Raw genomic sequence first — 14,688 nt, 5'->3', positions numbered from 1 at the left:
ATCTGAATTAGTTTTTTTTTTTAATGTGTGGAATTTAGGAGTCTCTGTAGACCTTAAATGTAAATACAAAATTCTCTTATTTTTCTTAGCTTTCGTCATATTCTCAAGTGGGCCTGAGACTCAGGATTAAAGCAATACTGTCAGGATAATTCATTTCAAAACTCAACCTCCTATTTATCCCATTGATATTGTATTTTTGCAGCTGTCCACAAGTTTACCAAATTGCATGTCACAAAAATATACAGTTAAGTGACATAAAACAACATTTTCCTCTGGAGAGTTAGATGACACCTCAGAATACTGTATGTTTCAAATACAAGAGCATCAACTACTTTTGGATCAATACTCCTACAGAATTGGGGCCACCGATTAAGAAACCTGCACCAGAGACTCGGTGCATCCTAAGGGAATGCTACTGAGGCAAATTTCACTAACCAAGACACTGGCCTTGATGGACTGATGCAGGAGTTTACTCAGGATTGCTTTCCTAAATCCAGCCATCGTAATGCATCTAGTTGGGGAGTAGGTTGTTTTTTATAGTGCCTGAATTTGTAGAAATATAAACAAATAAGGCAGATACTTCTAAGTGTCATCGTACTCCTTTACTATGCTTTCTTCAAATAAGATTCCATTTAAGGCAGAAAGGCAATGGATGTTTCCCGGGACAGTGAAGATCCTGAGTTGTTTTGGGTACTTTTGCATCAAGCTTTGTGGAAAAGGTCCAGTATTCTGCATTCCAGTTTGTTTCTCTGCTTTTGTCTCACTGGGTCCCACTGGAATGAGTGATGACAAGACAACAAAAACTCTGGGTGGTGATTCAAAGACACCGACACAGATCACTTCACTCTTCAGAAACAAAGCTTAATCCTCTTCCTATGGAGTGTGGGCAGCACTGAATAATAGCACGTGACCCATAATGAATGGAATATGGCAGAAGTGACTGTGACTTACATGACTAGGTCATAAAAGACAATGCGGCTGCCTCCTTCTTACTCTTAGGGGAGCACTACCACAGCATGAAGATCTCAAACAGCCTCACGAAAAGGTCTGTGGGAGGAGAAGCTGAGTCCACAGCCATGCTCTCGAACCACTGCAAGTGGACCCCTTCATCTCTAGGGAAGCATGCAGATGAATTCATGCAGGCAGTGTTGACTGAAAGCTCAGGAGGGGTGTTGGGCCACAACTACCCAGGTGAGCCATTTAAAAAGGACAGAGGCTGTATGAGATAATACAATTTTTCTTGTTTTAGGATGACAAGTTCTGGAGTAATATTGTACACAACTATATATAGATAAGACACTGTCAATCTTTGTTTCTTCTTTTTTTTTTTTTTTTTTTTGGTGGGTCATGGGGCTTGAAACTCTGGGCTTAGGCACTGTCCCTGAGCTCAACTCAAGGCTACTACTGCTCTACCCCTGGGCCCAGGCATTGTCCCTGAGCTCTTCAGCTCAAGGCTACTGCCCTACTCTAGGAGCCTCTGCCTCACTTCTCATTTTCTAGTGATTAATTGGAGATAAGAGTCTCTCTGATCTTTAGTGCCAATGCTGACTTTGAACTTCAATCCTCAGACTCAACCTCTTGAATAGCTAGGATTACAGGCGTGAGCCACCACGCCCGGCTCCTCTTTACTTTTTCTCTACGCTTCATTGTCTTCTTTTAAGCATCAATCATATGGGCTCTTGTTCCTAGGTCTGCCCTTGAACTCATGACACAATTTTTATCAATGAACTTCTGCCAGTAGTCTCAGAATGTAACCACCAATTGTGATTTTATTTCTCTGTTTGGAGTTTATAAAATAGACAATTGAACTTCTGAATCACGACCCTGGTTATAATCTCAGCACTGCCTGTAATTCTGCTAGCGATCACTCAGTATACATTCTTTTATGAGACTTCCTACTTCTTTACACTCTGACGAACTTTTTCTGCTGGACAGAAAATGTCACCAGCCATTTAGCCCATCTCTCAACCAGGTGACTTTTGTTTAGGTAATTGAGGCCTGCTGGTTCAATTGAAAGGCACATACCTTGGGGCAGTTAACTAAGACATAAAAATACCCTATCCCAAACAAAGGCCATGTTCTGGTCCAGCTATCTTTTTTTGTTGGGGGGAAGGAAACAAAGCTAAACATTATACCACAGCTAACATTTACTGAGGCTTGTTTATGTGCCAAGCATTGTGTAGGGGACCTACATTAGCTCATTAAGTCCCTGTGATACCACTGGGAAGAATGTGGTGATTAACAACATGTGTCATGGAGTCAGTGCTTGAATGCTGGCTTTACCATTCACCATCATAGGAGTTTCTCGTAACCTCTTTGCCCTTGTTTTCTTGGGAGATGGTAACTGTACCTACTTCACAGGGTTGCAGTAAAGAATAAAGAGCTGGGGCTGGGAGTCTGGCCTAGTGGTTAAAGTGCTTGCCTAGCGTGCATGAAGACCCGGGTTCGATTCCTCGGTACCACATACATACAAAAAAGCCGGAAGTGGTGCTGAGGCTCAAGTGGTAGAGCTCTAGCCTTGAGAAAGTCCAAGGACAGTGCTCAGGCCCTGAGCTCAAGCCCAGGACTGGCAAAAAAAAAAAGAATAAAGAGCATTCTACACATGAATCACATAAAACTTCACTTCCTCGCTCACTCAAAGTCAGCTAGTTATGTAGATGAAGACATACACAGAGTTTCACAGTAGTGAAGTATCTTGGCCAGGGTTTTGCAGCTACTAAACACAGCAGGAATTCAGATTGTAAATCCTTTCAGAGCTCAAATCCAATCATTTCTATACTCTGTTTCTTTCATTGCTCAAATAGGATGATCTCTAGAAAAAGGCAACTTAGACCCCAGCAAGAATACGAAAGAGAAACAAACCCTTGTTTCATATATATAGTATTTGCTGGGCCAGGAGTATAGTCTAATGGTAGAGTGCTTGCCTGGCATGCATGAAGGCCTGGGTTCGATTCCTTGGTACCACAAATACATAAAAAGTCAGAAGTGGTACTGTGGCTCAAGTGGTAGAGCCCTAATCTTGAGATAGTGCCTGGGCCCTGAGTTCAAGTCCCAGGACTGGCAAAAAAATAAAAATAAATAAGTAAAAATAATATTTGCTAATACCATATGACCTTGGTATCATCCTGTGCATTTTCTTCTTGGAAACAAATGGGAAAAAAGTTTTTGTAATTGAAGTTGACAGATACAAATGACATGTGTTCCCTGTTATAACTGTAATTGCTTATCTCTTTTTTCAGGGCATGTGGCTGTACAGGTTCCCAAATGGCATCTTGGAATGTGCTCCCTTACCCTTTTCAGAAGGTATAAGAGCTGTTAAGGGTTCATGATGTTATGCACAGCTATGCTTCCATGAAATACTCCCTATCCCATGAGTAGACTGTTTCAGTTTAGCCCAGGGAAGAAATAGGAAGGACCCAGAATAAATGCGGGATTTCCAAGGATAAGAAAGCCCCCTTCTGCTAGGTGTGGTGGCTTATACCTGTAATCCTAGCTACTCTGGAGGCTGAGATCTAAGGTTCAAAGCCAGCCTGAGCACAAAGGAACCTGAGACTCTTATCTCCAATTAACCTCAAGAAAACGGGAAGTGGGGCTCAAGGGTAAGGTGGTAGTCTTGTGCTGAAAGAGCTCAGGGACAATGCCCAGCACCAGGGGTAAGGCTGGTAGCTTTGAGCTAAAGAGCTCAGGGACAGTCCCCAGGCTGAGTTCAAGCCCCATACCCCCCCCCCACACACAAAAAAGCCCCCTTCTAGGTGAGGTAGGAGATAAAGGATAGGAGCTGAGAGTGTAGCCTAGTGGTAGAGTGCTTGCTTGACATGCCCAAGGACTTACAAGAGCCCAGATATCCTGTCAAGCAAACTAGCCTATACTTAATCGAGCTCATTGTTCCTTTTTTTTTTAAAAAAAAAAAAAGATCATTTGTTCCCTTTTGTTTTTAAACATTACTTTCTTTTTTTTTTTTTTTTTTTTTTTGGCCCCCTTCTCTTTCTGGCCCCGCTCGCTCCGGCCCCGCTCGCTCCGGCCCCGCTCGCTCCGGCCCCGCTCGCTCCGGCCCCGCTCGCTCCGGCCCCGCTCCGCTTGCTTGCTTTCGCTCTCTGTCGCTTGTTGCAGTCTCGTCTCTGCCACTTCCGGCTTGGTTGTGTATGTGGGATACCGAGGAATCGAACCCGGGTCTTTGTGCATGCTAGGCAAGCACTTTAACCGCTAGGCCAAACTCCCGGGCCCTTAAACATTACTTTCTATTTCTATGATTGTATCAGGTTCTAAATGAGAGGAAGGTGAGGAGAATAGCATACAACTCTGGAACTCTTAAGTCTGGGAGTGGCAGAATCGAATCTGGGTGTTCGTGCATGTTAGGCAAACATTCTAGTTTGTACAAAGGAGTTGTCATGCATCTTGGTCAGTGTAACCCCTTTCTACATTCTTACCCCTTGACTCACCCCTTCCCTTACTTTCCTTAATTTTGTGGTATATACAGTGACTTCTGCATTTTCCCCTTTATTCGTCTACTCCTCTACCCTTGCCCTTCCTTGCAAGTTCACATTTCTTAGCATTTATTTTGTTTGACTTTGGCATTGTTTTTCTAAGGAATTACATTACTTGAGTTTTATTACATTATTTGAGTCTACTATCATATTTAAGTTAATACATTTGTAACCAATTGTTTTCTTATAGATTGATAGGCAAATTCTAGCTACCACAAATGAGAGAAACCATAAAATCTTTGTCTGTCACTGACTGACTTTACTTAATATAGTTTTGTTGTTGGTCTTTCCATTTCCTTATAAATGGTACAATATTATTCTTTTTAATGGATAAGTAAAATTCCATTGTGAATTTATACCACATTTTCTTGATCTGTTTTTGTCTGTAAGCAGAAATGGAAAATAATATTTGTTTTCTCTCTTTCATAGAGACATTGTAAGCATCAAGCATTTCCTTGTCAACTTTACTACAAGGAGTTATTACAGACTATGCCTCCTGAATGAAACTACAAAGCCAAGTATGAGCAATGATGGTTGTTAAGCATCCAACATGTAGGATGGCTGATGCTTGTCTGTTTTATTCATGACACACTGTGAATCATTAAGATGTAGACATGATATGACTGTTACCATTTCTATCCTAAGCTGTGCAACCCTGAAAATACTCATAGATTCACATATGAAAATGACTTACAGAGCATTCATTCATTACTTTAAATTCTTCTCTAATATAAATATCTTTCCATGGTGTATTAGGGTTTCCCTAAGAAATTTTGAGTAGTGAGATCAGTGTGCCTCTAAATGGTGATGGTTGATTCACTAATAGTTAATATTTATACTAGACCTATTTCAAAGAACATTGTAACCTTTACAAATTAAGGCAGAACAAAGAAGCAACTGCCCAAGTGACTCTCTTATAGCGTGTAAACAATGAAGCCCTTTGTGTACATGCACCCCAGAAGTTATTGTGAAATTTAATTAGATTAAGATCTGCCAAGTGCTTTGAGCTTTTCCTAGAATTCCTCTGTAAAAGAATGGTAGTATTAACTTTTTTTTTTTCAAAAAAAAGTATCTTCATGTTGGTCCTCCAAGAATCAAATGTAACAAGTTCATCTGCTTCTGTTCCCTGAAGAAAAGCAGTCCTGGGCCTTGAACACAGCCTGGACACTGTCCTTGGACTTTTTGCTCAAGGCTATTGCTCTGCCACTTGAGCCATAGTACAACTTTTGGCTTTTCCTGAGTATGTGGTACTGAGGAATTGAACTCAGGGTTTCGTGCATGCTAGGTGAGCACTCTACCTACCACTAGGCTCACTCCTGGCCCCTGAAAAGCAATTTTTTTTTTCTTAAAGCTCAGACTGAAACCAAACCAAACCTACAATTAGCTTTAATGGCTTTAACGTGACTACAGGAACCCAAGGGACTGAGTCAAAACTACTGCTTCTAATCACAAAGATCTTGGTGTGTGATTTACATAACACAATTTTGCTTCATGATCATGGTAGCAGGTGGTAGTTAGACATAAACTACTGTCATTATAACTATTTTATGCTGAGGAACAAAGATGTACTGTCCTCACTGTCATTTACAATATAATGACTTACATTCTGCTCACTTACAAATAGGTCTTAAGGCAGCCTCCCCTTTAGTAGACTCCCCATATCTCTATGCATTGTCAGTGCTAATGTGTTTTCCTGGTACCAGGTACTGTTGAATGTATCCACAGGCAACTGGGATAGCGCTAGGAGTCCTGGATCTTAGAATTAAAGCCCTACTGGGGATGTTTCTTGGAAACCCTTTCACCTTTGTCCCTTGTTCTCCCCTATCCTAACCCTGTCCCTAGAGATACCCTTACCTGCAGCCCTTGCTGTCTACACCCTTGTGGAGACAGACACCCAGAGAGTCACTCTGAATCTTCTGAGTAGAAGGCTTGAAGTAGCAGAAACTCTGGACCAGGCTCCACTGAGACCTGGGGATAAGAGGCCCTTTGTACAGACAATGGAACCTCCCTGGCAGGTGTCCAGCCCGGTTTCCTTGGGGCTAAAGGGGTTTCCTGGGACTTGGATCTTTGGGTTTTACTGAGTTCTTGTTTTCCTGGCAATAAGTATAAATTCTGCAAGTCTGATAATGGCTGACTCTTTGCTGAGTGGGGAGGAACTGCATGTGGAAGACACTTTGTTCTTTCTGGACTTCGCAGCACTTCAGGCCCGGTGTTTTCAAGGGTCTCTGAATGTGATCCCTGTTATATTGATCTTGTAGGCAGGATGCCCATGGTACCTGGGGCAAGTCCTAGGTCAGTTTTGTATCTGTGAAAACCACTGACTAAATGACTACTAAGGTTGATGTTGTCCAAAGGGGTTGCAATTTCATAAGTCAGATTTTGAGTACAGTCTTCTTGGTCAATGTCACTTTTTTTCTTCTCCTTTATTCCTCCCCCCCCAATCCCCACCCTCAAGTTACACAGTTCATTTTTTAATATAATCTACATTGAATATAATGACGGCCTTTGCTCACCCTTCCTCCCTCCATTCCTGGAAAGTTGATATCTTAACTCTCCTGGGGATGTATCCCTTTCCTGTTGCCCTGCAGGTCTTCTTCAAGGAGCGAGTGACAGGAGAAGCCAAGTTACCTTAGAGCTGGAGCAAAGGTTAGCAAGAATTGTAAAGGTCTTTGTTTCCTGGTGTGCCTATTTTCCTGCGGAGGTGTTCAACATAATTTTCTGCATCTAGCTCACTCCTTTTCAGCCGGAATCCCAGCCCTTATGGGTTCTGTGCCATCTCTCACATCACTCTGTCTCTACTTCCTCATTCCTTCTCTCTTCCTCTTCTCTCTTCTTTCCTCCTCTGCCTTGTTGCTTCCTCCCTTTCTCTCTTTCTTCCTTCCTTATTTTCTTTAATAGTTAGTATTGAATGCCTGACATATCTCAGTTATTAAACCTGCCATTTGGAGCTAAAGAGAAACTTAGATGTCATCTTGCCCCCTAATAATCCTGTGTGCAAACCATTAATTCTAAATCTTTGTAGGGAGGTTTTTTTTTCCCTTCAATTAAATTCAGATTGTTGCTATCTATGTCAATTTTATTTTATTTTCCAATCTGGGCTCTTACTCTATGTTGTCCAGGTTCACTTTGAACGGATGGGCTCAACTGATACTCTGTTCTTGGTCTTCTTAGTAACTGGAATTAATGGTGGTCACTGTGCCTAGCAGCTTTCCCAAGATCAGATGAGACTGGGCATGCTCAGGGGTATGGCTGGCCAGAGACTCATTTTTTAAAGTGAAAGCCCAAAACAGTATGTCCTTTATTCACCATTGAATTTTAGTCTTTCATAAATTTCCATCCATCTCCTAACAGACAAAAATCTCAGGTAGCCAGCTGCACTCACTGCATACTGACTGTTACAACAGAGGGCAGAAAGCTTGCTGAATTTTATTCCTACTACCTTTAATCTTGGTTTAGTGTCCTGTGTTTTAATCTTTCAAAACCTAGAGTCCTATCATTATTTTTTTACAAATTGTTTGGGTTGTTTTTTATCCCCCAAGTGCATTGCTATATATTTGCTACCCTGGAAGTTTGGTTTCCTGATCACATGGTTTGGTTTCTACACTATGTAGTCCTAGGATTGGCAAGCTTTTTTCATGAAAGGCCAGATAATCATTTCGGCTTTGTGGTGGTACCTGGGTGTCACTGACAGTTCTCTGACATTGTAGCATGGAAACAGCTAACAATAAGCCAGTGAGATATGTCTTTGCTCCAATAAAATCTATAAAGAAACTAGGATCTGAATCTCATGTATTTTTCACTTGTCATAAAATACTAGTTTCTTTCTAACCAAAAAAAAAAAACAAACCAAAAACGTGTACAGACCATTCTTACTTTGCAGACTGTGACAAAAACATGTGATGGCTGGATCTGATTCCAGGACTATGGTGTGCTGGTCTGTAAATAGTGGTGGGGCTACCTCAGTGCTGTGTTGCTGGGCCCCTTCCTAGTGCAGATGCTCCCAGATTCAGGCTCTGTACTCTTGCTTCTCTTAGTCCTTGCTTCTCAAAATATTATGTAAATGATATTTACATCACTCAACTGTCTCCACTTAGGTGGAATGTAGCCTGGGTCTCCAGTCTCCCAGAATACTCTGCTTCTGGCTGTCTAAGACCCTTAATGGCTTCTGTTAAAATTACATTGGAGCTTTCAAAGCAGAAGTGATTGTGTCTTCTTTATCTTCCCCACCCTTGTACCCTCAGCTCAGGGACTGCCTCTGTCCTCTGACCTGTAGCCATAATACCCTTGTTGGTTTGGGGGTGAGGTCTCCTGCAGTAGGTCTTTTCACATGAAATTCACTTGTTTGGAATGTTCTCCTTAACAGTTCCTTTATGTGTTTGATTCCAGGTGGCTGGTCTGCTGCTCTTCTCATGGCACCCATGGTACATTTCAAATCCAGATGAGTAGTTGATTACCAGCACGCAGATCTCTTTGTTACTTGCATTATTTTACTAATGGCTGCCCCCAACCATCAGTATCTAAGCTGCTTGAGAGCAGGGGGCTGTCTTTCTGTGTTCACTACTGTATGCCTTTCACTTCAGTAAGGTATTCAGCACCCAGTAGTAGCTCTATCTACTGGCTGAAGCATTGATGCCTATGGAACTTGGATGAATGGTAAGCTTTCATCTCTGTCCTATGTAAAATGGTGGTAATAACTAGTATCCTTTGGTTGTGATTATTGAAACCAGATAATATGCCTGGCACTGCTGTCCCCTTCCCCACTTTTCCTCTCATGGATACCAAATTCATAGTTCCCTAACACCTAAATACCACTTGTCCTAATTTCTCAAGCACACCTTCTTGAGGAGACCCAGGCTGTTTCTGCTGAGAAATGCAATTTTAAGTGTGACCATCACATCGACATACTCAGGAGCTGTCATTTCTGGTCCTCTAGTCTGTCCCACCCCACCTACAGGAAGCAACAAGCCCCACCTATTGTTTTTGCTTCTGAGCTAGTTCCTTATTGCTTTACACAACATTCCAGTGTCTTGTAGCTTTTCTTGTCAGTCTCTCCTTTGGAACCTGCCAAAGGTTCTCTTAAGTCTCCAGATTGACTGCGCTTTATCTGCCTACTACTGCCTTCCTTCCTCACCAATTGAGTTGTCTAATTTTCTCCTTAAAGAAAGCATCATGAAGGGGAGAAAACAAGATGAGGGGCGGGGGTGGAGGTGGAGGGAGGGAAACGGGGACCAGGACATGAAAAAGGGTATCAGTTTGTGAAGTAATGCACCTTCTATCTGGTGAATATAATGTAACCCTTCTATTAATTACAATAAAAAACACATAAAAAATGAAAAAAAAGAAAGCATCCTCCTCAAGAAGTCGATTTTATCAAAGTGGTTAACCTGTTTATTCCACAAAGTGCACCAGAACTTTACCATCTATCTATCTATCTATCTATCTATCTATCTATCTATCTATACAATATATATTGTCATGCAGTTAAGATTATCATATTTTAAGCTTACTGTGGCTAACAATAGATATGTGAATCAGGTGATAGTGTCAGCTTGGAACCAAAAGTCAGCTTTGAACTCATGAGAACATGAAGCTTTGAGTTCAAGTCCCACTATACTCTCTCTGTCTCTGTCTCTCTGTCTCTGTCTCTCTGTCTCTGTCTCTGTCTCTGTCTCTGTCTCTCTGTCTCTATCTCTCTTGCTCTCTCTCTCACACACACACCTACACACACACACACACACACACACACACACACACACACACACACACAGATGAAGGAAAATGACATTCTAACTGTAACCAGGAGCCACTCTCTCCCTCTTTAGGCTAATTTTTCCTAAGATCTCATTCCAGGCACTGCCTCAAAGACTTTTAGATATCTGTTTCCTACATCTCCAGGCTTCTCCCATGGCAACCCTGGCCCTGTGTCAGGCACTTTAATCATCTTCCAGGCCAAGGAAGTAATGTTTCCATCTCTGTTGTTAATAATATCAGGCATCCATTTCTCTAGCTATTATATTAAGAACTCTCATTTTAGGGATACTGAGAAAATTAACCTAACTGTAGTCTGCTCCATTCTACCAGATGTCTTAGGGGCTGAAACCTGAAAGATAGGCAGGGCCAGACGAGAATTCCTGAGTTGGCATCTCAGCTTCTTTGGACTGTTTACTTAGCACCAGCCTCTAGAAATGACCAGAGGTGGGGCCGGGAGCTTGGCTTAGTGGTAGAGTGTTTGCCTAGCATGCACGGAGGCCTGGGTTCGATTCCTCCATACCACATACATAGACAAAAAGCTGGAAGTGGTGCTAAAAAAAGCTCAAGTGGTAGAGCTCTAGCCTTGAGAAAGTCCAAGGACAGTGCTCAGGCCCTGAGCTCAAGCCCAGGACTGGCAAAAAAAAAAAAGAAAAAGATAAAAAGAAATGACCAGAGGTGGCTAAAGCCAAAACACCACTGTGGTTTGCAAGTTGCTTTTACATGCATGATTTGTTTTAATCTACTTTTAGATCTGTCAGACAGTTATTCTGCTCTAGGAGCTGATAAACAAGGGCATGGGGAGGTTAAGTGATCTGTTCAGTTGCAGAGTTGATTGGCTATGTAAATACTGTGATGGGAACTGAAGCATTCCATCCCCTGGGAGTGGGGATGTGTCCATCTGTATCTAAATCCAAGTTATTACTAATCCATGATATTTGTATAGTTAAAATATTTTTAGCCACCACATTGTTACCACAGCAGATAACTCATTATTAACAGCGGGCTGAGATGGTTTGTAACCAAATGCCACATTTCATTTTATGTTGAGCTTACTAATTTTATCCAGATATTTTTCTTTTCTTTTCTGCCTCTCCCCTCCTCCCCTTTCTCTCTCTCTTTTTGAGGTACTAGGGTTTGATGACAGGCCCCTTCTACTTCCACTTGCTAGGCAGCCATTCCACGACTCTTAACTGTGTTCCCAGTCCTCTTTTTGCTTCAGTTACTTTTTGGTAGTGTCTAGCATTTTGGGCTGGAACCAACCTCAGATCAGATCATCTTACCCTTCATCCCCTACGTACTGGAACTCCATGGTCAGACCACCATTCTTGGCTTATTGATTGACATGAGATTTTACGACTTGTCTAGGCTAGCCTTGATTCTGATTTCCTCCTGATTTCTGCCTCCCTAGTAGCTGAAATAGGTATGAGCCACCATGTCAACACAGATATTTCTAGGGTTTTTTTTGGTAGTGATATACAGTATATATATATATATATATATATATTCAATGGGAAAACCTAGAAGAAGAAACAGATAATAAAACCTCTTGGGAATAGGTGGAAGTGGTGGGGGTGGGTGGTGGAATTTTTTTTTTTTGCTTTTTGTTCTGATACCTCTGTACAATCTGAATTATTAAAACGTGCATACAAATACTACGTTCATGAGTCATAAAAATTAAACTTAAAGGAAGAAAATGGCAATGAAATAAAAAAATACCACCAAATGAATGTTTAGTCAGATGAAGTATTATGCAGTGAATAGAAAAGGACTTGAAAAGCACACATTTCAGAATGATATAGTTAGAATACTATATATTTCAAGTGTGTGTGTGTGTGTGTGTTTGTATGTATGTAGATACACCAGTACCCTAAACTGGAATAATGCATAACAATAATAGGAATGAGTGGTAGGGAGACTTTATTTAGTTTCTCCATTTCTGTATCTTATTTGATTTTGTTTTTCATGGAGCATGCATTGAATATATGTATATGGAATATTCTGCAGAGCCAAAGTGTAATTCTGAGTGTTTCCTTTTATTGTTATGAAAGAACCTAAGTACAATTGTTTTGCTTCATGTATAAATTTGTCAGAATCTCACACTGACTCATAAGGAAATTCCCTGGTTCTCTGCTCCAAGATATTGTGATAAAAGGGAAGCTTGTAAGCTGAATCATTCCACTCTCGTGCCATAATGGTCACAGAACTGACCAGAACTCTGCTTTGTGTTTCTTGTCTTTTTTTTAATTAAAGAATTTATTAACATTGATTTTTACATCATATTTCAAATGACATATTTAACAAATATTCAGGAAGGGAATCTCTATATACCAACCACTGGTACTTAGATTTTAGAACATAATTAAAATTAGGCTGAGGGTTTGTATGTTATAGATACATATTAATCTATGTAATAAAACATTATGTCTAGAGAGTCATAAATTCTTTTTTTTTGCCAGTCCTGGGCTTGAGCTCAGGGCCTGAGCACTGTCCTTGGACTTTCTCAAGGCTAGAGCTCTACCACTTGAGCCTCAGCACCACTTCTGGCTTTTTTCTATGTATGTGGTACCGAGGACTCGAACCTGGGTCTTTGTGCATGCTAGGCAAGCAGAGAGTCATAAATTTTTATGTCTATATAGTTGTGTTTCTTTTTAAATGATCAGATTCCTTGTCTTTGCTTTTTTTTTGAGCATTTGTCACCAAGAAAATGTAAGATTGAAATTCCTAATCCAGTACTTGATTTTTTTATTATGAGGTATCTTTTCTCCCTGCTACTTTGTAGTCCTGGGCATGGCACTAACCTAGGACTCACTCTATTACTTAGAATCCTTTCATGACTTTGGTGACTGTGGGATACAATTTTACGGTGAGGCTACTCAATGATCATTCTTCAGGGTTATTACAAATCAAATATCATCTATAGGAAGGATTATGAAGATGGTAAAGACTATACAAATAGAAAAGATTATTATCTTATTAGCACTAGTAATAAAAAAAAGATACTTAATACCTACTGGTTATAGGCTTTCAAAAATGGAGATTATGGCCGGCAGCGTAGCCTGGTAGTAGAGTGCTTGCCTAGCATGCACAAAGCCTTGGATTCAGCTCCATTGTATCACATACACAGAAAAAGCGGGAAGTGGTGCTGTGGCTCATGTGGTAGAGCATAGCCTTGAGTAAGCCAAAGGACCATGCCCAGGCCCTGAGTTTAAGCCCCAGGACTGGCAAAAAAAAAAAAAAAGGCACTGGTGACTCATGTATATCTTCCTAGCTATTCATGAGGCTGAGATCTGAGGATCACAGTTCAAAGTCAGCCCAGAGAGGAAAGGTTGTGAGAATCTTTTTTTTTTTTTTTTTTTTTTTGCCAGTCCTGGGCTTGAGCTCAGGGCCTGAGCACTGTCCTTGGACTTTCTCAAGGCTAGCACTCTACCACTTGAGCCTCAGCACCACTTCTGGCTTTTTTCTATGTATGTGGTACCGAGGACTCGAACCCGGGTCTTCATGCATGCTAGGCAAGCACTTTAACCACTAGGCCAAACTCCCGGTCCCGGTTGTGAGAATCTTATCTTCAATTAGCCACCAGAAAACTGAAAGGGGCACTGAGGCTTAAAGTGACAGAGTGCTAGTATTGTGATGAAGAGCTCAGGAACAGCGCCCAGGCCCAGAGTTCAACCCCACGACTGACCAAAACAAATTTTAAAAATATAGAAATTCTCTGCCTCCTTGCTTTTCCGTCACTTGCAAAGCATCTCTCCCTCAGCTTCCTCATGACACTTTTGTTGCCACCACTGAAAGATGTTTGCACAGTACTGTGTCTCATAGGCAAGTCTAGGAACTTGTAGCCAAATACTTCCTTTCTCTCTCTACAGCTCATATTTTCCCCAGGAACATGGGGTAATTTGTACCCCTTTTCCTTTCACATACGGTTCCTACTAGGGTCAAGGGCCCCTGGCTGGTAGAGTGTTTATAAAAGGATCTTCCAGTAGAGATGTAATGACTTTTTAAAAAAGATAGTTGTTGATTTTTGACACGCCTCCCTCTGAATCTGAAATAAACCCTTGGCTGACCAGTTAAGTTTGATAGAAGTGTTACCATGTAGATGTTAATGCTAAGCCACAGAAGACGTGAGCAGTTTGTGTCCTGTTTACTCATGGATCCCCACTATCCTTGTAACACCACCAGCTTGCCTGAGCCATTACTCTAGACAAGCCTTGTGCAGATGCTCCTGTTAATAGATGCCTTCCCCTCCCCCACCCCCCAAGATAGGCTAGAGTTCTGCCCAAGATAATAGGAACATAAGAGAAACTATCTTGGGCCCTTTGCATCACCTCACCTGACATTTCAGGTGTCTCCTTCTTCATTGTTTTTCATGGAAGAACTCAAGTGTGAATTATATTGTGTACTAGACTGAAGAATCAGAATCTTTAATTGCCTTTTTTTTCAGGGGGTTGGTCTA

The sequence above is a fragment of the Megascapheus bottae genome, chromosome 25 (assembly GCF_031878675.1).
Source record: "Megascapheus bottae isolate mThoBot1 chromosome 25, mThoBot2.hap1, whole genome shotgun sequence".
In the NCBI taxonomy this organism is placed as follows: Eukaryota; Metazoa; Chordata; class Mammalia; order Rodentia; family Geomyidae; genus Megascapheus; species Megascapheus bottae.
The sequence above is the reverse complement of the archived record's forward strand: the minus strand, read 5'-3'. Positions refer to the sequence as shown.